Source organism: Dermacentor albipictus, chromosome 4, assembly GCF_038994185.2.
Source record: "Dermacentor albipictus isolate Rhodes 1998 colony chromosome 4, USDA_Dalb.pri_finalv2, whole genome shotgun sequence".
NCBI lineage: Eukaryota > Metazoa > Arthropoda > Arachnida > Ixodida > Ixodidae > Dermacentor > Dermacentor albipictus.
The window spans coordinates 1,275,443-1,299,156 of NC_091824.1; the positions used below are offsets into that span (position 1 = coordinate 1,275,443).

Consider the following 23,714-nt stretch of genomic DNA (forward strand, 5'->3'; position numbering starts at 1 on the left):
CGGTACATGTGGTATGTTTCACTGCATAACATCGCTGTATTGCGGTGAAGCCAGCTGTTAGGAATTTGCATTACACAGCGTTTGACCCTTCAGTGCGTTCCATGCATAGAATCCATCGGCCAGGGTGACAAAGGTGGAGTCGGCGTCATTGCCAACAGCAGCAAATACTTTCAATAAAAACACAGCATCGAACAACAGGAAGCTTGATAGAAAGTGTCAAAGCAGCTAGATCTAGCGTTGCTGTAGTGGTAGCTATGGCAACCAGCATATCAACATGTGAGAGCACTAATTCAAGGTCATGAGGTAATAAAAATAGACATGGCGGTGCTTTGACTAATTTTGTATTGTACCTGCGGTCATGACAAAAAGTCGGCAAAAGTATATGGTGAAGGGTTTTAGCCTGCAAAATTTGCAACGTTCGTATACGTTGGCTCTGTCGGGTATGTGGTGGTGCCATGTAAGTGTCCGAATTATCGGGCATGTCCAAAAAAATTATCTGTCTGAAAAATTTGCCATTGACTGTATCTAGATACGTGATCTGTCAATTGCAATGTTAGAAAGGGAAGATCCATACGCGTGTCGCCCTCCTGTCTCTTCTGTTGTGCCACGGTGTGGTGCATAAGCCTGGTCTGTATGCACAATAAAATAAACGGAAGGCAGCCTTTAAATAGCTGCCTTCTGTTCCATTGTGATGGTCTTTTGCTTCCTGCCCAATCTACAGCAATCTACAGGCTTGGCGACATGTTGCTTATTGCACAGTCGAGGTTTTCTCCGGCTTTCGTTGACTTTTTGCGCAATTTTTCCAACTTGTTTGGCATGGTAAACGCAACCTTTACACCGGCCCGGCCTGTGGCTTTCTTGATGCGATGGGACACACCATGTATGTACGGGATCGCAACAGTCTTGGTTAAGTCATCAACCGCTTTGCGCTATTTCTTGGGAGAACGAACCTCTTGCTATGAAACTTCCGTCAAGGATGACAGCAGTTGTGCAGTATAGCCACTTGCTTTAAGCCGCTGGACTTGATTGGAAAAGCTGCAGGACATCGAGTGGGGGCAAGAGCGAACGACTGCATTCTAAGGGCCCCTATAGCGAGGGAGCACTTCACCACTTTTGAATGATTAGATGTGTAGGGGAGAAGGTGCTTTTGGAATGCGGGGCATACATCCAACACATATGCCCCTTTTGGAGGTGCCCCTCCTGGAGCTAGCTAGCTAGCTAGCTGGCTGCCTACGTCTTGGTGCACTCATGGTCGTTTCGTTAACTTGATATGTACCAAAATTCGCATAGTATGCCAGGGTAGTAGTGCCAGGATAGGCAAGAAGCAGGCTGGAGACAAGTCAGTGGGGGAATATGGCATAGGCTATAGGAATAGCAGGGGAGAGTTGTTAGTGGAGTTTGCAAAATGAAATAATTTGCAGATAATGAATACCTTCCGCAAGCAAGATAACCAAAAGTGGACTTGGAAGAGCCCGAACGGTGAGACTAGATAGAAATGAAATAGACTTCATACTCTGCGCTAACCCTCGCACCATACAAAATGTAGATGTGCTCGGCAAGGTGCGCTGCAGTCACCATAGGATGGTAATGACTCGAATTCGCCTAGACTTGAGGGAATGGAAGAAACTGGTACATAAAATGCCTATCAATGAGTTAGCGGTAAGAGGGAAAATAGAGGAATTCCAGATCGAGCTACAGAACAGGTATTCGGCTTCAACTCAGGAAGAGGACCTTAGTGTTGAAGCAATGAACGACAATCTTTTGGGCATCATTAAGGAGTGTGCAATAAATGTTGGTGGTAACTTCGTTAAGACAGGATACCAGTAAGCTATCGCAGCAGACGGAAGATCTGATCAAGAAACGTATATGTATGAAAGCCTCTAGCCCTACAGCTAGAATAGAACTGGCAGAACTTTCGAAGTTAATCAACAAGTGTAAAACAGCTGACATAAGGAAATATAATATGGATAGAATTGAACATGCTCTCAGGAACGGAGGAAGCCTAAAAGCAGTGAAGAAGAAACTAGGAATAGGCAAGAATCAAATGTATGCGTTAAGAGACAAAGCCGGCAATATCATTTCTAATATGGATGAGATAGTTCAAGTGGCTGAGGAGTTCTATAGAGATTTATACAGTACCAGCGGCACTCACGACGATAATGGAAGAGAGAATACTCTAGAGGGATTTGAAATGCCACAAGTAATGCTGGAAATAGTAAAGAAAGCTTTGGGAGCTATGCAATGGGGGAAGGCAGCTGGGGAGGATCAGGTAACAGCAGATTTGTTGAAGGATGGTGGGCAGATTTCTAGAAAAACTGGCCACCCTGTATATGTAATGCCTCATGACCTCGAGCGTACCGGAACCTAGGAAGAACGCTAACATAATTTTAATCCATAAGAAAAATAAGATAAGATAGACGGATCAGCTTACTGTCCGTTGTCTACAAAGTATTTACTAAGGTAATCACAAATAGAATCGGGAACACCTTAGATTTCTGTCAACCACTGGACCAAGCAGGATTTCGTAAAGGCTACTCAACCTTGGACCATGTTCACACTATCGCTCAGGTGATAGAGAAATGTGCGGAATATAACCAAACCTTATATATAGCTTTTATTGATTATGAAAAAGCATTTGATTCAGTCGAAACCTCATCAGTCATGCAGGCATTACGGAATCGGTGTGTAGACAAGCCGTATATAAAAATATTGAAAGATATCTATAGCAGGTCCACAGCCACCGTTGTCCTCCATAAAGAAAGCAACAAAATCCCAAACAATAAGGAAGGGCTTCAGGCAGGGAGATACGATCTCTCCACTGCTATTCACAGCGTGTTTACAGGAGGTACTCGGGAGACCTGCATTGGGAAGAATTGGGGATAAAAGTTAATAGAGAATGCCTTAGTAACTTGCGATTCGCTGATGATATTGCCTTGCCTAGTAACTCAGGGAACCAATTGCAATGCATGCTCACTGACCTGGAAGGGCAAAGCAGAAGGGTGGGTCTAAAAATTAATCTGCAGAAAACTAAAGTAAGGAATAAGGATCAGGTAAAAGGCAGAAAAAGAACAGATATTTGTCCAGTGAAGCACAATAAGAACAACACATTTACTCACTGTCATATGGGTGTGGTTTATAAAGTTCCCTTTAGCTGTGGCCACTTCTACGTAGGGCAAATGGGGCGGTGTATCAATCAGAGGCTAATGGAATATAAAAGGTTGTTAACCGGTGGGTCGCCTTCTAATCGTTCCCTACATTGCCAAGATTGTAACTGCACGCCAGAGTTCGATGAATACGCGGTATTGTATAGGCACAAGAATGACGTAGTAGTTCTGCGGAAACCCGCAAGGTGGAGAGAAGTAACTAATAAAGAGAAAATCAGACATCCACCCATTCGTAGAAATTGCTACAAAGGAAACCCGTACGGGTTCCTCGAACGAAAAGCCTCAGAGTTGAAGAAAAATTCGTCCTGGTCTGGAACTCTAACTCGGACCATCACCTTTTGAGATGGTAGAGCGGCTTCCCCGGAAAGGCGGTAGTCCCGCGTTCGAGTCCTGGACCAGGACGAATTTTTCCTAAACTCTGAGGCTTTCCTTTCGAGGGACCCGTATGGGTTTCCGTCGTAGCAATTGCTATGAACGGGTGGATGTCTGATTTTCCCTTTATTAGGCACAAGAATGAAGATACGTGTCTTATGGTAGAGGCATGGCATATCTATAATGGTGGAAGTGCGTGCGTTAGCCAACCTTCAATTACTTTACATAAGGAAAAGAGTATTAGTGCCTCCACAGCTATCTCTCGCGTAGACCAGCTCATGTGCCAACTGACACGTGGTGATGCCATTCCGAAACTTGGGCAGATGAGTTTTGTGTCTTCTTTCTTTTTTCGCCTCAGTGCTCCCTTCAGTTGATAGTCGGCATTCATGTTGTCCACTTCTCTTGTGTCCTGTCTGCACACCTCACGTTTTTTGCATAATGAATCCTTACCATCTAGCTCAGCTTTATGTCGTTCTAAGAAACCTGGAGGCTTACGAAAAGAGTTCTACTTAAATTGAGGACGATGCACCGAGCTATGGAAAGAAGTATGATAGGTGTAACGTTAAGGCATAAGAAAAGAGTAGATTGGGTGAAGGCACAAACCCGAGTTGATGACACCTTAGTTGAAATCAAGAAAAAGAAATGGGCATGTGCAGGGCATGTACTGAGGAGGGAGATAACCGGTGGTCATTAAGGGTTACGGACTGGATTCCAAGAGAATGGAAACGTAGCAGGGGGAGGCAGGAAGTTCGATGGACGGATGAGATTAAAAAGTTTGCAGGGGCAACATGGCCACGATTAGCACATGATTGGGGTAGTTGGAGGAGTATGGGAGAGGCCTTTGCCCTGCAGTGGGTGTAGCCAAGCTGATGATGATGATGACGACAAGAATGTATGACGAACATCAAAGATCAGTCGTGACATGAATATCATGACGTGTGTCATGTAGGTCATGAAACAGCGGCGTACAAACTTTGTGCTCTCATGGTCGTTTCGTAACTTGGTAGATGCCAAAATTGGCATAGTATGACAGGAGTGTATGGGGAGGAGGAGGAATAAACTTTTATTTTGGAAACAGTTTTCGGGGTAAGCCCTGGTTCAACTCTCGGTGGGAGGTCTCCTCATTCCAGGAACCCTCTGGCCTTCGCTGCTTCCTTGGCCCTGGCAACGAGACGTCGTTGTTCCAGGTCTTCGGAGACTAGCTTGGCCTCCCACGTTTCCATGAGGTCTTCGCTTTGTCTGGCATTGCAACAGTCTCTCGGTGAAGGCAATGCGTCTTTGACTATATGCCATGGACATTCGATGATCAGGTGCGCTAAGGTGTCCGGTACGCCGCACATTGGGCAGTGGTATCCTTGTAGCGTTGGGTACAGTCTATGCATGATGATTCCGTGGATATAAGTATTACTTTGCAGTCTTCTGACTGTAGTGCTTTCGTCTTTGTTGAGCTTTGGGTGAGGTGGTGGGTACACCCTGCGTTCCAGCCTGTGATGTTGAAGCATCCCTGAGTACGTGATGGGTACGGTCTCTGCCTCCTCTGGCGCAGACCGGGCGTCTCGAGAGTAGGAAGGGTTGGCCCGGCAGGTGTGGCCTCGGGCCACGGCGTGTGCCGCTTCGTTACCCTCCAGCCCCTCGTGCCCAGGAACCCATGTCACACAGGTGTAGGGGATCGGAGTACTGCGGTGCTTCAATAGCTTCAGTGCTTGTGTTGACACGCGACCCTTAGCGTAGTTTCTGACGGCTGCTTGAGAATCGGAGAAGATGACAGCTGCGTCCATGCACGTGGTAGTCACTAGGGCGATCGCTGTCTCTTCTGCAGTCTCGGGGTTTTGTGCACGGACTGTGGCAGACGCTAGCTCTCTGCCCTGAGAATCTACGACGCTCAGGGCGTAAGCGTTTCTTTGCGGGTATTTGGCTGTGTCGTATGGGGAACATAAATAATATGTCATGACATGTGTGTCATGTCGGTCATGAAGCAGCTGCCTATGTCTTTGAACCATATTTACTCGCATAATGATCACACTCATGTAATGATAGCACCCCTGAATTTTGTCATAAAAATTCGATTTTTTTCTTTCCTGTGTAATGGTCGCACCCCGTACTTGCTGCAGCGATATGTCGTGTGCCAAGTCTAGCTAATGATGATCACGCTTAACATCTGTCGAATGCTACATGAACAACTCTTCAAGACATAGCAAGCAGTCTGCACACACCAAACATTCTGAAGGCGATGCCCCATTTCATTCCTTTCATCACATTCCACACTTCCATGAAAAAAAAAAAGCTATCACCAAACTCGCCTTGGCTTTATTATTTCTAGGATTTATCATGGTTGTGGTCAACAACAACAACAAAAAAGCACCTTTCGATTCTTCTCATCTGCATTCGTGGCACGCAACAAATCGCGAGCGGCAACGATAGTAGCCATGTTTACACTGATACGTTAGAAGTGTACCCTATTCATATGCTGACGCTTGTAACACGGATAAGATATTCGCCCACCCTTAGCGGTAACGTGCCATATTAGGATGGCAGTAAAGACAAAGGCTGCAGTTTCCGCTGCATGCCCGTCATGTGTTTCTATATTGGTGGCGGCTAAGCGTGCCGATCTCTGTTTCTGTCCCCTCAAAGTGGACATGGCTACGTTATTGCCGCAAACTTGACGATATTAACTATGTTATTCATTACTGATATGGAAGAAACTGTTTCAATGCGCGTAATGTACTCACGAAAAGAAAAAAAAAAATCGCATTCGGTGCGTTCGGCTTGCTCCCCCGGCAGCCATTTTTGTTTTGGTGTCCCGTATTATTACAGCGGTAACCGCCTGTTTGTTGACCTGTTATCATCCCTCAGTAAGCGCGAGTGAAAAAATGTGTTTTTTCTTTTCGCAGGAAACTTAATCCGCGTAATGATCGCATCTCTGAATTTGCGCCAATTTTTTTTACAAATGAGTGCGATCATTATGCGAATAAATACGGTATCTATGAAAATTGGCATAGAATGACAGGAGCAGGGATAGAAGTGCTGCTCCAATTGCGTCATCTTGCGCCGAACCATTGAGCTGTGCCATCATCATCAGCCTGGCTACGCCCACTGCAGGGCAAAGGCCTCTCCCGTACTTCTCCAACAACCCCTGTCATGTACTAATTGTGGCCATGCTGTCCCTGCAAACTTCTTAATCGCATCCGCCCACCTAACTTTCTGCCGCCCCCTGCTACGCTTCCCTTCCCTTGGGATCCAGTCCATAACCCTTAATCACCATCGGTTATCCTCCCTCCTCATTACATGTCCTGCCCATGCCCATTTCTTTTTCTTGATTTCAACTAAGATGTCATTAACTCGCGTTTGTTCCCTCACCCACTCTGCTCTTTTCTTATCCCTTAACGTTACACCTATCAGGTGTAACGTTAGCTATCAGGTGTAACGAGCTATGCCAACCTGCACCAAAACACTAATTTCGAATGAAGTTACCAATTTAGCAGGATGTGCATGTTCAGTTGCAACCACATAGCCATAGACATGCGTTGGTTTGTGCTTAGCCCTGTAATCCAAGCCTACCTAAGCAATTCATTTTGGCATTGGCGTCTTTGAGTTGTAAGATTCGTCGGACGATCCGACCGCTCTTACCAGTTGTAGGATTTGGCGGACGATCTCGCCGCTGCCACCATTTGTAAGATATGGAGGCGGGCTTGTAGGACGATCGGAGGAAGTTGGGGCGACAGGACTAGGCGAGCAGTGTTTATTTACATTATTTACAGTTTAAACAAGACATACATCGACAGTCTAGCGTGACTCCCAAATGGAGCCCGCAAGACAAAGCATACAACAAACGAGCACACAGCTCACGAGTACATTTTGAGCACAGAGCACGACGACGAGCACCCACTAGCAGCCGACAATCGCTGCTTATAAGCACTCCGCTCGACGTCATAGTTCGACGTCATTAAAGATGACCCGCCCTTTTGGAGGAGGAGGGCTCACATACACGTGCCGCACAGGTTTCAGTGCTCTCCGAAGGTGGATGACCTTTGCAGCGCAGTTGTCGTGGTATCCATTGTCCTGCGTCCCCGTAGTCAGGTGGTCACGTCTGACCCCAGTCGGCATCTCTAAATTCCAAGGCGGACCTCGCACATTGTCTGGTGTCTCGAAAAGCGCATGGGGAGGTTCCACCAATTACCTGCCCTGGAGAACTCCCCTGAGCTGACCCCTCGCCGTGTGGCTGCCGGTTATCCGCAGTTCTCTGAAGTGCACCACCACCCTGTTTGGATCGAAACATGTGCAGCGGGCTGAAGTAACTTGCACTTTGCCACCCTGGCAGGCCATTCCTAACAGAGTGTGGGTGCGTTTGGTAACTAGGCCACAAGAAATTGAAAACTTTGTTGTGCTATACGTTGCATAACAAATGTTTTATGACGGTGTTACGTATTTGCATATATGCGGACCAGCTAAAGATGATTTGAACTGGTGCTCGATTCATGGGCAGTAGGTAAGGAAAGCCATACTGAATTAGTAAGGTTGTGCAGCTTGCTCAGCATGTAACTCATCAGTTTCTTTATATGAGCATTCAATTTTGCGTCCTATTGGTACATCTGCATCAATTAATGGCCAAACGCTGTACGTTTGACCTTCTATATCTATTTCGTGTGTGCACCAGATCCAGTTGCCGGGATAATAGTGCGGTACGCCTACAAACAAGCTGCATGTTCTTGTGAAGCTTCTTGGTCACAAATATCCAATGGCAACCAGAATCGTCCCTCAAATTTGCACGCAGGCTACACTATTTTTTGCCAGGCCACACCACACAAAATCAGGCTCTTGCCGCCGCAGAAGGCAAGCCAAGGATGTAAAGTTTCATATTTAGTCAAACTTTGTGGCCAAGTTGTGATCGTCATTAAACATTTGGCGAAACCACAAAACTCTCAAAATTGTGTTTGCTGCAACGACGTTCACGATGCAACTTGCACTGACGAAAAATTTAATAAACCATTGTGCAGCGCACAAAATATTGGTTGCCATTTTACATTGGCTTTATGGCGCCTGTGGATAAGCCCGAATAATCGAGCTTATTCAAAATATTGGTCGATGATGCAGACTGGAGAGCCAGTGAACATCTTTATCCCTTTACTGTTTTCGAGATATCTTCTAGCTTTTTCTCGGCGCGCACTGTGAAATATTGGCAGATGTGTATTGACCACCTCACATTTATTCTGCGGTATTCTGCTGTCTTGACTGAAGGCCACGAAGCAATAACAATTACCTGAGAGCACTACACAATCAGCGTTTACTGCACCTTGATGGGTGTTGTTCATGGAGGTCATGTACTGTAAATATTTCTTATTCATTGAACACAAACACTTTTAATTAGCTAAGTTTAGAAATTTGCCTAATTGATGAGATGTCAATGAAAACATTGTGGATGGCATTGACAAATTACCGATAACAGCATTTAAAACAACCTAGGATTCATGAGGACTTTTTTTACTAGAAAGAACGCTCCTGAAATAAATAAATAAATAAATAATTATTGCTGTGACCGTACAACACTTGTGCGCACCAATGATTGCATCAATCTTTACACAAACCTCGTCTAACAGGGGCACTGGGAACGAGCGGCCATGCTCTTTTTCTTGTTGCGTCAGCAGTTTTTGACGAGCAGCTTAAATCCCTATCGAATGTGTAGTGAGGTTTTGTAATGGTTCGGAAAGTGAACCCTTACAAGACTGTGGCCCAGGTTTGCAGATTCGTAATATACACAATGCGCTGATGATGACATTTACATCTGAGGCTATTTATATTTCATTTTCATTCATTTACTGATACTGTGAATCCCATCAGGGATTGTAGCAGGAAGGGCTGTATGTGATACATAGGAACATGGTATAAGGTGTTACTTACGAAATATTGTACAATAAAAACTTGGGCTTATAACAATTTGATTACGTGATTATACAAGATAATAAATAGAACGGAGAGGTTATGTCAACAATAATTGCAGTTACAGAAACCGGTTACAGGGTCAGTATTGAGGTAATAACACTCACGCAACAATCAAGGTTACTGTAAAGTCGAAAGTTGGGCTAGTTGGTGAGTGATCATCGTACCTTGCTGGTGAAGCAGCGCACTGACACGGACACAGAGAAGACAAACAGAAAAAGACGACACTCGCTGCACTCGCAACTATTTTATTTCAGAACACATACTTCATATTTATATACCCGCGCACCCTCAGGCGTCAAAGAAAATCAAGGCAAGATTACAGGCATCTTTTAACAATCATTTTCCCGCGCATACTCGGGCGTCGAAGATATGGCACCTATCTATCATGGTGTGCAATCTCATCGTAAGTAGCAACCCTAACGACCATTTTTATTAAACAGTTTTTTTTCTTTTTAGTGTACTTCCAAAAAGGTAACCTCACCATTGCTTAGATGTACAGATGGCTGACTGATACAACCCTCTCCCCTCTTGTGAATATGAAAGGCTTCGATTATTTCCCTGGTTAGCTGATCCTTATGGTGTGATAGAACTGTGGTGTCATTGTAAAGCGGCCAGCACCCATGTTGTGAGCAGTGCCCCTTAATGTGGGAATGAATGTTTCCCCCCAATGACCTTTTGTGCTCCGAAAGTCTCGTGTTTACACACCGACCCGTTTGGCCGATGTATACTTTTCTACATGATATGGGCAAACAGTAAACTACACATGACCTGCACTCAACAAGTTTTTCTTTATGCTTGACTGTGCACTTACGACCATTTACTTTTACTTTAGTTGAAACTCTACGATCCAGTGCGGCACATATTTTTCCGAGTTTGTTAGGCGCTGAAAAAACTACTCGTAGACCATATCTGCCACCTACGTTTTTTAAGTTATGCGCAATTTTGTGTGCATATGGTAGTGACACAATTTTTTTGCTTTCAATCTCTTGTCTGTTTCGCTCTTTCTGATAGCCATTGCGCACATTACGAATCAACTTATAAGCTGATGTACGGAGTACATGTTTTTCATATCCTGCATTCTTTAGTCTGATAACTTGCTGGCTGAAAGTTTCTTTTATTTTTTCCGGACAAGACTTGGTTAAGGCCGCCCTCAGACATGAGAAAGCTATGCCACTTTTTACAATTTTAGAGTGTCCCGAATTATAGCTAAGCAAGGGTTTTTCTGATCGTGGATTGTATGACCAGCAAACGTGGTCCTGTGCGTAAGTTAATGCCAAATCTAAAAACTGTAGCTTGCCATTCTTCGGCAACTCGACAGTGAAAGCCAGTCCTTGGCTGTTGTCTTTGAACACATACAAGACTTCATTCACTCTTGTGTGCAAAACACCATGTTCGACTATAACCAAAAAATCGTCTACAAAGCGGAACACTTTCACCGCTAGGTCATTAAGGTTTGCAACTATCGCTTTGTCTATGCTACCTAAAAAAATTGTGCTTAGTACCGGAGCTACTTTTGAACCTATACATATACCGGACTTTTGTCTGTACATAACATTATTCCACATTACAAAGGTGGACTCAAGGTAAAATGTTAATAATTCAAGAAAAGTATTAACTGATACGCCACATTTGCTGACAAATTCCATCTCGTCATTGTCTTCCGTTATACAATGCCTGACACTCGATAATAAGGGACCATGCGGAATATTGTAATGCAGATCCTGTACATCTATGCTGAAGAATTCACATCGTCCAGGGTTAGACGTGCTTAAGTACGTTACTAACGTTTCAGAGTTTGGTAAAACGAACGGATCGGTAACTATCAAGCCATTAAGGTGGTTTTGAAGAAATGAAGAGACAACCAGCTGCCACGAGTCCCTTTCTGATACTATGGCTCTGAACGGAACGTCAACCTTATGTGTTTTTGCCACGAAAAACAATTCGAGGTGTAGGTTGCACGAGCGCTTAACTGCTGAAGCAAGTCGCTCAAAATTGTTGCTCACCAGTAATGTAACTGCTTTATCTCTCACCTTTTTAGCTTTTACGTCGACACGTACGAAATTCTTTCTGACCGCTGTCATCGCTTTCTCTTGGAAGAGACCTTCAGGCACGACTACAAAACAACCTTCCTTATCAGAAGTCAGAAACCGTAAATCGTTCTTCACGCCAAAGTTCACTAGATTCCTTACGTGTTGCTCTTTTCTGCCGGCGGTCATTGTCCTGGAAAGCACATCCATACACTCTGTGATGAAACGTGGACGCTCTTCTTCGGCCACACGACGAGCCATGGTCTTGGTCAGTGCTACTTTTTCTGGTGGAGTGAAGGCCGGCTCAAAGCAGAACTTCGGACCGAGTCCAAGAATCCTTTTGTAGTTCTCGGGAACGGTGGTGTCTCCCAAGGTGACCACTCTGCCTTCCGGTGGTCTGTGCTTCTTTGGTCTTGGTAGGTATGGTCTCGTGGTCGCCCATAACCATTCCGTCAAACTGTCGGACGTCCTACACCATTCCCTGAAGCGTCGGTTGTGGTCTCGACCGTGAAGCAAGGCGCACGTTACTCTCAGGGAATCCTTGAAATGTCTTGCTTGTCTCCATAATTCGGCTTGTACAATCCTACAAATTCGTTTTGAGTGTGTTGAAGATGGCTGCAGGAAACCGCACATGGTTTCGAGTTCCTGGGGGCACACGTTGTACCTTTCATGCCAAGATGCCACTCTTGCCTTGCAGACGCATATCGCCATAACTGTAGCCTGTAAAAAAGCTTGTTAAAAGATGCCTGTAATCTTGCCTTGATTTTCTTTGACGCCTGAGGGTGCGCGGGTATATAAATATGAAGTATGTGTTCTGAAATAAAATAGTTGCAAGTGCAGCGAGTGTCGTCTTTTTCTGTTTGTCTTCTCTGTGTCCGTGTCAGTGCGCTGCTTCACCAGCAAGGTACGATAATCAAGGTTACAATAATGCCAACAAGAAAAGAAATGTATTGCATCATTGCCGTAATTATAGTCAAGCACAAACATCATCATCATCATCATCAGCCTGGTTACGCCCACTGCAGGGCAAAGGCCTCTCCCATACTTCTCCAACTACCCCGGTCATGTACTAATTGTGGCCATGTCGTCCCTCATCATCATCAGCCTGGTTACACCCACTGCAGGGCAGAAGCCTCTCCCATACTTCTCCAACTACCCCGGTCATGTACTAATTGTGGCCATGTCGTCCCTGCAAACTTCTTAATCTCATCCGCCCACCTAACTTTCTGCCGTCCCCTGCTACGCTTCCCTTCCCTTGGAATCCAGTCCATAACCCTTAATGACCATCGGTTATCTTCCCTCCTCATTACATGTCCTGCCCATGCCCATTTCTTTTTCTTGATTTCAACTAAGATATCATTAACTCGCGTTTGTTCCCTCACCAAATCTGCTCTTTTCTTATCCCTTAACGTTACACCCATCATTCTTCTTTCCGTAGCTCGGTGCGTCATCCTCAATTTAAGTAGAACCCTTTTCGTAAGCCTCCAGGTTTCTGCCCCGTAGGTGAGTACTGGTAAGACACAGCTATTATACACTTTTTTCTTCAGGGATAATGGCAACCTGCTGTTCATGATCTGAGAACGCCTACCAAACGCACCCCAGCCCATTCTTATTCTTCTGATTATTTCCGTCTCATAATCCGGATCCGCCGTGACTACCTGCCCTAAGTAGATGTATTCCCTAACCACTTCCAGTGCCTCACTACCTGTCGTAAACTGCTGTTCTCTTCCGAGACTGTTAAACATTACTTTAGTTTTATGTAGATTAATTTTTAGACCCACTCTTCTGCTTTGCCTCTCCAGGTCAGTGAGCATGCATTGCAATTGGTGCCCTGAGTTACTAAGCAGGGCAATATCATCAGCGAATCGCAAGTTAATAAGGTATTCTCCATTAATTTTTATCCCCAATTCTTCCCAATCTAGATCTCTCAATACCTCCTGTAAACATGCTATGAATAGCATTGGAGAGATCGTATCTCCCTGCCTGACACCTTTCTTTATTGGGATTCTGTTGCTTTCTTTATGGAGGACTACGGTGGCTGTGGAGCCGCTATAGATATCTTTCAGTATTTTTACATACGGCTCGTCTACACCCCGATTCCGTGATGCCTCCATGACTGCTGAGGTTTCGACAGAATCAAATGCTTTCTGGTAATCAATGAAAGCTATATATATGGGTTGGTTATATTCCGCACATTTCTCTATCACCTGATAGTGTGAATATGGTCTATTGTTGAGTAGCCTTTAAGGAATCCTGCCTGGTCCTTTGCTTGACAGAAGTCTAAGATGTTCCTGATTCTATTTGCGATTACCATAGTAAATAGTTCGTAGGCAACTGACAGTAAGCTGATGGGTCTATAATTTTTCACGTCTTTGGCGTCCCCTTTGTTATGGATTAGGATTATGTTAGCGTTCTTCCAAGATTCCGGTACGCTCGAGGTCATGACGCATTGCGTATACAGGGTGGCCAGTTTCTGTAGAACAATCTGCCCACCATCCTTCAACAAATCTGCTGTTACCTGATCCTCCCCAGCTGCCTTCCCCCTTTGCATAGGTCCTAAGGCTTTCTTTACTTCTTCCAGCGTTACCTGTGGGATTTCTAATCCCTCTAGACTATTGTCTCTTCCATTATTGTCATGAGTGCCACTGGTACTGTATAGATCTCTATAGAATTCCTCAGCCACTTGAACTGTCTCATCCATATTAGTAATGATATTGCCGGCTTTGTCTCTTAACGCATGCATCTGATTCTTGCCAATTCCTAGTTTTTTCTTCACTGCTTTTAGGCTTCCTCCGTTCCTGAGAGCATGTTCAATTCTATCCATATTATATTTCCTAATGTCAGCTGTTTTACACTTGTTGATTAACTTCGAAAGTTCTGCCAGTTCTATTCTAGCTGTAGGGTTAGAGGCTTTCAGACATTGGCGTTTCTTGATCAGATCTTTCATCTCCTGCGATAGCTTACTGGTGTCCTGTCTAATGGAGTTACCACCGACTTCTATTGCACACTCCTTAATGATGCCCACAAGATTGTCGTTCATTGCTTCAACACTAAGGTCCTCTTCCTGAGTTAAAGCCGAATACCTGTTCTGTAGCTTGATCTGGAATTCCTCTATTTTCCCTCTTACCGTTAACTCATTAATCGGCTTCTTATGTACCAGTTTCTTTCGTTCCCTCCTCAGGTCTAGGCTAATTCCAGTTCTTACCATCCTATGGTCACTGCAGCGCACCTTGCTGAGCACGTCCACATCTTGTATGATGCCAGGGTTAGCGCAGAGTATGAAGTCTATTTCATTTCTAGTCTCGCCGTTCGGGCTCCTCCACGTCCACTTTCGACTATCCCGCCTGCGGAAGAAGGTATTCATTATCCGCATATTATTCTGTTCTGCAAACTCTACTAATAACTCTCCCCTGCCATTTCTAGTGCCTATGCCATATTCCCCCACTGCCTTGTCTCCAGCCTGCTTCTTGCCTACCTTGGCATTGAAGTTGCCCATCAGTAAGTGTATTTTGTTTTGACTTTACCCATCACCTATTCCACATCTTCATAGAAGCTTTCGACTTCTTGGTCATCATGACAACCTTCACCTGTACAACCTTCATTTTGTACCTCTTATTAAGTTTCACAAGACGTGCCACCCTCTCGTTAATGCTATAGAATTCCTGTATGTTACCAGCTATATTCTTATTAATCAGGAATCCGACTCCTAGTTCTCGTTTCTCTGCTAAGCTCCGGTAGCACAGGACGTGCCCGCTTTTTAGCACTGTATATGCTTCTTTTGGCCTCCTAACTTCGCTGACCCGTATTATTTCCCATTTACTGCCGTCTTAATTCCTTCAATAGCACTGCTAGACTCGCCTCACTAGACAACGTTCTAGCGTTAAACGTTGCCAGGTTCATGTTCCTATGGCGGCCTGTCCAGAGCCAGGTATTCTTAGCACAAACAGCACAAACACCGTTAAAATAACAAGGCAACAAGGAACTACGTAAGTAATGAGAAGAATTATTGCTGCAATGCGTATAGTTGATCCGCAATCAGGGTACCAAACGTATCTAAGGATGAGCTGTCAGTGATACTTGTGTTAAGATTATTCCATTCTCGTGTCGCCCTTGGAAAAATGAGTATTTGAAAATATCAGTGTAAAATGAAAATTCGCTTAATGTGTGTGTGTGTTTATGACGAGTTAATCTATTCGAGGACGTTGATATGTATTTCATAATAGGCAGTTTAAGTTGATTGTGTATTAAGTGATACATGATTTTTAGTCTAGCAAGCTTGACTCTGTTATGCATGGTTGGAAGTTCTGCCCGTTTCAGTAATGCTGTTGGTGAGTCTGTGATGTATCTCAGCGCTTTTCACTGTATCCCTTCAAGTTTTTTAATCAGCTTGTTAGTAAACGGGAACCCAACGGTGTGGCGTACTGTAGAACCGGTCTTATAAGTGTTTTATATGCGAGTAACTTTGTTTCAGATGGTGCTAGTTTAAGGCGTCTGTTAATGAAGAATAACTTTCTTATTGCGGTTGATGTGATATTGTTAATGTGAGAATCCCACCTGAAGTCAGATGTCAGTGTCACACCAAGGTACTTATGCTCATGTACAGATGCAAGAGGAATGTTGTTAAGGGTGTACTGGAAGGCTGATGTATGTTTTTTTTTTCTGGTTATAGATAATAGAACGGACTTTTTTAGATTGATAGCCATCTGCCAGTCTTTGCACCACTGGGAAACTGCTGTTATGGTGTTATTTAAAGTTCTATGGTCATCAAGGCACTTAATTTCCTGGAAAAGAACACAGTCATCTGCAAGAAGTTTGATATTCTGTGAACTGTATGCTGGTAAGTCATTAATAAAGATTAAGAGTAATACTGGGGCTAAGACACTTCCTTGGGGTACTCCTGATGCAGCGTTAGTTGTCGTGGACCTCTTGTTAATTTCAACAAATTGTGTGCGATTACTAAGATAGTTTTTAATCCAATCAAGGATAGGGCCGCTTGCCAAAGTTAGTTCTAGTTTTGCAAGAAGTTTAGTGTCTGACACGCGCTCGAATGCCTTCGAAAAGTCTAAAAATATGAGGTCTATTTGTTTCTGGTTATCAGTGCTCTTGGATATGTCATGTGTTAATTCAATTAATTGCGTAATAGTAGAAAGGCCTTAACGAAAGCCGCGCTGACAAGGGGTTAAGATATCATTTACTTCTAGATAAGCATTTACATGTTTTAAAATAATATGTTCTTATAACTTGCATATTGTACTGGTTAATGATATGGGTCTGTAGTTTGAAGGATCAGATTTATTTCCTTATTTGTGTATTGGTGTTATTTTGGCAGTTTTCCATTCCGTAGGAAGGGTGCAGGTGGATAAGGATTTGTTAAAAAGGAGGATTAGGAATTTTGCCATCCACTCGGCATATCGATGAAGGAATATGTTAGGGTTGTTATCTGGCCCTGGTCCTTTTTTTGTGTCAAGATTTAGTAAAAGATTTAGTACTCCTGTATCTGTTATAATTAATGGTTCCATCTTCACACCAGTGCCAGAGGTTATTCCTGGTAGTTCTCTGTTATCAGATGTAAAAATAGTGCAGAAATAATTATTCAAAGAAGTCGCAGCGTTTTTGTTATCCGCAGGAGATGTCGGTCTTTCATCTCATATTTTAGGGTTTAAATAACGCCAGAATTTTTCGGGAGCATTCTTTATAAAGTTAGGAAGTGTGTTTGTAAAATAGTGTGATTTGGCCTTCTTAATTTTTGTTGTCAAATCGTCCACGGCGTAAGTTAATTGTTGAGCAGTTCGTTGTGAGGGATGAGATTTTTTGTTTCTTCTGATTCGGCGAACTTTCCTTTTTGCATGAATAACTGTCCGAGTTATCCAGGGGTTATGTTTATGAGTTTTCTTAGTTTTCAAGGGGACATAGTTACTGATGCAATATGACACGATGGACTTAAATTCGTGCCATAAAATTTCTGTCTGTGTTTCCATCATGTGCGAGTTGAATGATGATAGTTGAAATGACAGTGTATCAATGGTGCTTGTATCATCAGCTCTGCTGTAGTCTTTATACGTTTTTGTTGATTGTGAAGAGGGTAGCGAATCTTGATACGGCACCTCACACAATACTAGTTTATGATCTGACAAGCTGGTTGAGACTTCGAATTTAGCGTTATGGGTGGGAAAATGATTGCTTAAAAATACTAGGTCTAAAATGTTAGAACTGGATCCTTGTACACGCGTGGGTTCAGTTATTATCTGGGTTAGGTTAAAAGAGAGCATAATGTCGAAAAGAATATCTGCGCAAGGTGAACGGTGATGCAGTGTGTGCCAGTTGATATCAGGGAGATTAAAGTCGCCTAGTAATATGAGCTTGGTCCCCTTCACATGCTGCTGCATATACACGTGCAATGATTGCAATACATTCACATCAGTAGAAGGACTACAATAATTGCATCCAACAATGAAGATGGTATTGGCAAAGCAAAGTTTGCAAAATACAGCTTCAACCTCCTCAACGTCAGGCAACTTAACGTACGGAATTTCCATTTTAACAAAATAGCAACACCTCCGCCTCGTGTTGGCCGATCTTTGCGAATAATGACGTAGTTTGGGGGAGTAATTTCGAAGTCTTTGACATCTTTGGTTAGCCAAGTCTCTGTTATGCCTATAAATTCCGGTTCGAAAGCTATTAACATTGATTCGAGGGGTCCAAGCTTACTACTAACACTTCGAGCGTTAATATTACCGAACATTATTTTGGATGTTGGTGACGGCGGGGACGCAAGGTTCGCGTACCGACGTTCTGGTTTTTTGTATCGCTTGAAGTGGATGTAATGGGGCTCACCTCATTATTTTCCTCGTCCCAAGAATAAAGGCAACTATTAATCTTTAGTTTGTCGTAGACCAGGGTCACTTTATCACCGGATTCCTTCCTTGCTTTTCCATATAGCCATAGCTTCTTCCTAATATCTCGAACTCGCGGTGAAAAGTCTTCACTGATGGCATAATCAGTATCCTTGAGTTTTTGACAGTTACTCAAAATTTTTGTTTTGTCTCAGAAGTCTAGTAACTTAAAGATTATTGGTCTTGTTTTGTTTGCCATTGGTTTGCCTAGTCTGTGGATGTGTTCTATTGCCACTGTTTCTAACTTCAAAGTATGCCTAATGACCTTTTCATTCACTGCGCGTTCCAGAGATTTGGTATTTTCTTCTGTATCTTCCTGCATACCATACACAATAAGGTTCGACCTTCTGGATCAATTCTCTAGATCGTCTAGCCTTAATTCCAAGGACGGTACAGTTTTTTGTAGGCTAGCGATTTGTTTAGTGCAAGCTGAAACATTATCTTCAAGGCATGATAGACGTTCTAGTTTTTGATCTATCGATGTCAGTCGTTCTTCCTTTATTGTCTTTATATAAGCGGTGATTTGAGTTAACTGTTCGGCAAGGCCCGAAAGGTCAGGCCCGGGATTTGTCTCGACATCTCCGGTAAGCAATAACAACTTTGCAAGGTACACCATGTCATACAGAGAATTGAGAAGCACCGTAGGGCACGGCAGCACGACGAGACAGCGCTCACTAGAGCGAAAACACTTTCCAAAACGTCTTCTTACCTGCATAAAGAAGACAAGCGGGGGAGCCATCTGTGTGCAAGCCCTGCTGCCGTGCCCTTTGGGATGTGCTGGGTCGTCGCCAGCTTTTATGCTCCGGGTGAGGTGAGAGGCCGTGCTGGATGGCTTCAAGAATGTTCTTCCACTGGAGGTATACAATGATGGGTTCCCTTCCGCATATAATAGGAAAAGAAAGGAAACCCGTAAGGGTTTCCTTTTTAGCAATTGCTACGATTGGGTGGATGTCTGATTTTCCCTTTATTCATTACTTCTGTGCACCTTGCGGGTTTCCGCAGAACTACTACGTCAAACTCTTGCCTTTGCTTCGTGTTATCGACAAATTCGACTTCGCCCTGCCATCTGCTAGCCGCCTGGTTAGCTCAGATGGTAGAGCTGCTGCCCCAGAAAGGCGGTGGTCCCGGGTTTGAGTCCCGGACCAGGACGAATTTTTCTTTAGCTATGAGGCTTTTCTTTCGAGGAACCCGTGTGGGTTTCGTTTGTAGCAATTGCTACGATCAGGTGGATGTCTGATTTTCCCTTTATTCATTACTTCTCTCCACCTTGCGGGTTTCCGCAGAACTACTACGTTAAATAAGCCTGTTAGCATAGAGTAGGCACGATTCACGAAAAGCTCTTCGTTATACTTTATTGGCCACATTTAGTTGGCACATCCGGTATGTAATTTAATGTTGGTTGCTAAGAAACCTCTATGGGCTCTTTGTAGCTTCATGCTATGGACAGTCGGGTGGACGACTATTTCTTCCTGTCATAAATCTTGCTCGCCTTGCGGGATTCTGCAGAACTGATCAGCCATAGCCTAATTGTGTTCTGCAAAGTCAAATAAGGAACACGTTTTCTTCATATACCTGTATTTCTATCATATTCAAGATTACCAAGGTGCACCAAAATGCATATTTACTTCTCCAAAACATACAATTCATGCTACAAAACTGCTCCAAAGTGGCAAATTTGCTGCTACCAGAGCTGCTGCAAAACTTTCTTGGCTGCTTCTATCCCTTGCAAGAGTGTATGACAAACATAAATGATAGGTCATAACATGAATGTTATGGCCTATCACACGACACAAATGTAACGTGTGTCACATAGGTCACAAAACGGCAGACTGTCTTGGCATGTACCAAAATTGCCATGGAACGACAAGAGTGTAAGATGAACATAAATGATAGGTCACAACATGTGTGTCATGTAGGTCATGAAACAGCCGCCTACATCTTCGTCATCTCATGGTCGTTTCAATAACTTGGTAGGCTCCCCGCACACTGCTTCACATAACATCGATTCCCACAGGGCATGGGATCTGCCGGCATTTTTATCTCGGGACTCATCCGAAAGAAACGAACATTATTTTTCACTTAAAGACAAGGTGGCGCTAAGCAGACGAGGACGAAGTGAGACACAAACGTCGCTTGCCCCAAAATGTGCACTGTCACTTTTTCATCTTCCTTTTTCCCTCGTGTAGTTATAGACTGTAATGGCCATCGCTGCCATCACCAGCTCATTTGCATTCACAGAAGTGTCAGCGATTCTCTCATCTTAACTAATCTTGTTTTAGCTATTGTTTTAATCCCACCCCTTATGTAATACTCCCATGTGGGGTCTTTAAGGAAATAAAGAAACAACATACAGTCAAAACTTGATCTAACGAAACCGGATTTTATGAAGTTCTCAATCTAACAAAAAATTTACATTCCCCGGCAGGTACCCATAGGGCTGAACGTTATCATCAACCCGAATTAATGAAACAAACTTGGCCGAAGTCGATTTAACGAAGTTTTTCCTGGAATAAATGAGTAAAGAAAGGTGGTGATTTCTTTCTAATTTTGATGCAGATGGGTTTTTCAGATGTGTGCTCTAAAGCTATCGCGTTAACAGATCTAGGCTCCATGATCACATCCCTAGCTTTATTTTGACGAGGCCGCATGCCGCGCCCATGCACGGAACAGTCGACTCAACACCACCTCGGTAGGGCGGCAGTGGTTGCTTTTATTTCATGGTTTATGCGACAGATGGCTGGATTAGCGGAAAATAGTGTTGCAATAGCCTTTGTGTGCCGCTACATTACAATTTTAGATCCTAGGAACGAAAAATTAGTTTACTCGATTTTACGAACTTCCAGATTTAACGAAATAGTTCGAGCATGGACATCATTTCGTTAAATCAAGTTTCAACTGTATTCGAGGCCTTATGTGTCGTTTGTGTCTCATTATGTCCTGGTCTGCTAAGGGCCGTAACTTTGTTTTTAAGTCATGAACCAACTAGCTCAGCAACAAGTTTTATTATTTTTCAATTTCTGAAAGATGTTTAGGTGTGCTCTGTTGAGTTTGGAAGAAGTCATTCTGAGCTAATCACTGGCATACGAGCAATTAAGGCAAGTCAAAGCAACATTGAGAGTAAAATAGAGGGAATTGAAAAAAGACTGGGCAAACTGCAAAGCAAGACAAGACTGCATTGATAAGGACAGTGCAGAGTACGGTGGATGCCATGATACCACTGGTTGTAGTCACATCTTCAGAAACTTGAGGATCATTCACGGCAGGATGATCCTATTTTTCATGACATAGCTCCGCTAATCCTATTTTTCATGACTTCCACCCATCATATTCTGGGTACAGAGCTCACAAATGTGGAGCTCAAGTACTTTCTGCCCAGTTTCACTTCTGTAATCCAGCCACCTCACCTATGTGTAATTAGAAGCCTGAAGTGTGCCTACCACCAGCGAGTGATGCAGGGTCTCTATTGAACGTGGATACGAATCGAAACACAAAGTTAAACTTGTACATGGCACTGCAAATGATGGCTGCTGCATGAGCTGCAACTGGATGTTCAATCATTGCCAACTGTTTTATGCTTGCGGGCTTCAAGCTCGAAGACCCAGATGCCGACTCTGCTGATAATCCTGGCGAATGCAATGAAGCAATGCTTCCGCCGACAGAGGCAGTTGTGATTGGGCGGCCCTTCAAGATGCCAGAAATGTACCATCCAGTGTCGAACTGGAAGATTTCATTGACGCTGACATTGATGTGATCGCCCAAGAGGAACTTAGTGATGAGAACATTATAAAGAGTGTCCATGACAAGGGGAAGTCGGATGAAGACAAAGTGCCGGACCTGCAGCTTCTGCCGGCCACAGCAGGCGTACTGGGTGCGTTTGACGTCGTGAGAAACTGCATGGCTGTGCATGATGAAGACATCGCCATGCAACTACTCATAGAATGTGAAAATCACGTCATGATGTTCCTGGCAAGAATAAAGCAGTCGACACTGCTTGACTTTTGGAAATAAAGGTTTCTGTGGTCTACCAATCAGTTCAAGTTAACTATTTTTCTGTGAATATCGCAAAGAAATTTTCGCTTCAACGAATTTTTTCTCACAAACTGTCAATTTCTTTGTAGTGGGAGTTGAGTGTATAGGCAAAACCCTATTCCTCATCTCATGTGCACAGCCTGCAAACATTTTATCATGCAAGTATGATAGCTCCTTGTGAGATAGAACGAACGGGAATGATTTATTCTACACGATTTTTTCTTTTCTATTACGCAATTTAATTATGATTGTCTTAATAAATTTTTTTAATTCTCTTAATTCATACATTTTTATACAACTGCACCTCTACTATCTAACAAACTGCCCATAACTTCTGGCTTCTTGTCCAGTTCCCCATAGGGGATGAGCACAATCATTTGAGAAAAAAGCAGGTGAAAATATACCGTACTTACTCGCATAATAAACACACTTTCTTTCCCGAAAAAATATGCGCAAAGTTGAGGGGTGCGTACATTATGAGGGGGTAAAATTTTAAATGCTGTTTTCTGCGGCCACCTCTAAAAAAAGGTCAAATTTGCCTGAAATGTTAACCATCGATTGTGATAGCAAATGTGTAGACAGCTACATGAAGTAAGGATAGTAGTTTTATTGGTCGTATAAAATGCAAACATTCGCTTCAACGCAAACTCAGCGACGAGAACGCAGCTCACATAAAGGTATGAGTCGCCATTGACTTAGCCCCAATGCAGATCGCTTTAAAGATAGGGCCCGTCGCGGCTATGCAATGCGCAGTTGCTGCCGGAGTAAAACACCGCGCCCCCACTCCTTCCCCTCCCCCCCGGTGCCATGTGCACGACTGAAGGCAGCTTGTTTCCTTCCCGCTTTACGGCCTTGTACACGGGAGATTGAGCTGCAGTGGTCGGCGCCCCTCAGGCGCTATTGTACAATACCCTCCCCCCCCCCCCCCCCCCTTGAGGCCTTTTGAGTGATGAAAGACAGCGCGTGAGTTTGAGCCATGATCGTCGGCTTCCCTCGCTCGCTTTCACTCACACCCACACCCGAAGGCGCGTGGCGACGACGACGGCAATAATTTAATAATAATAATAATAATAATTTCTTTATTTCCATCAGTGATGGAGGAGACTGCGGGTAAAAGTCGCTTTAGAGGCAAGCGACTTGACTAGAGCCCGCAGCCTCCTTTACAAGGCAAACAGCGATTGAACATGGATGTATATATACATAGCAATTGACTACATATGAAATATGCACAAAAAATAAACGCAAAAACACAAATTACCTGAAAAACGCTCTTCAATTATTTAAGAAAGATT

At 43.7% G+C, this 23,714-nt stretch overlaps 1 protein-coding gene and 1 non-coding gene across 3 annotated transcripts in view; both read left to right on the plus strand.

The window, feature by feature from the left end:
* The window catches only part of LOC135896277 (transmembrane protein 50A), a 251,652-nt gene that overhangs the window by 181,718 nt on the left and 46,220 nt on the right, over nucleotides 1-23,714 (plus strand). The gene's annotated exons all lie outside the window — the stretch shown is intronic.
* On the plus strand, nucleotides 19,469-19,543 carry TRNAS-AGA (transfer RNA serine (anticodon AGA)). Its single transcript has one exon. It is a non-coding gene; the product is annotated as a tRNA-Ser (tRNA).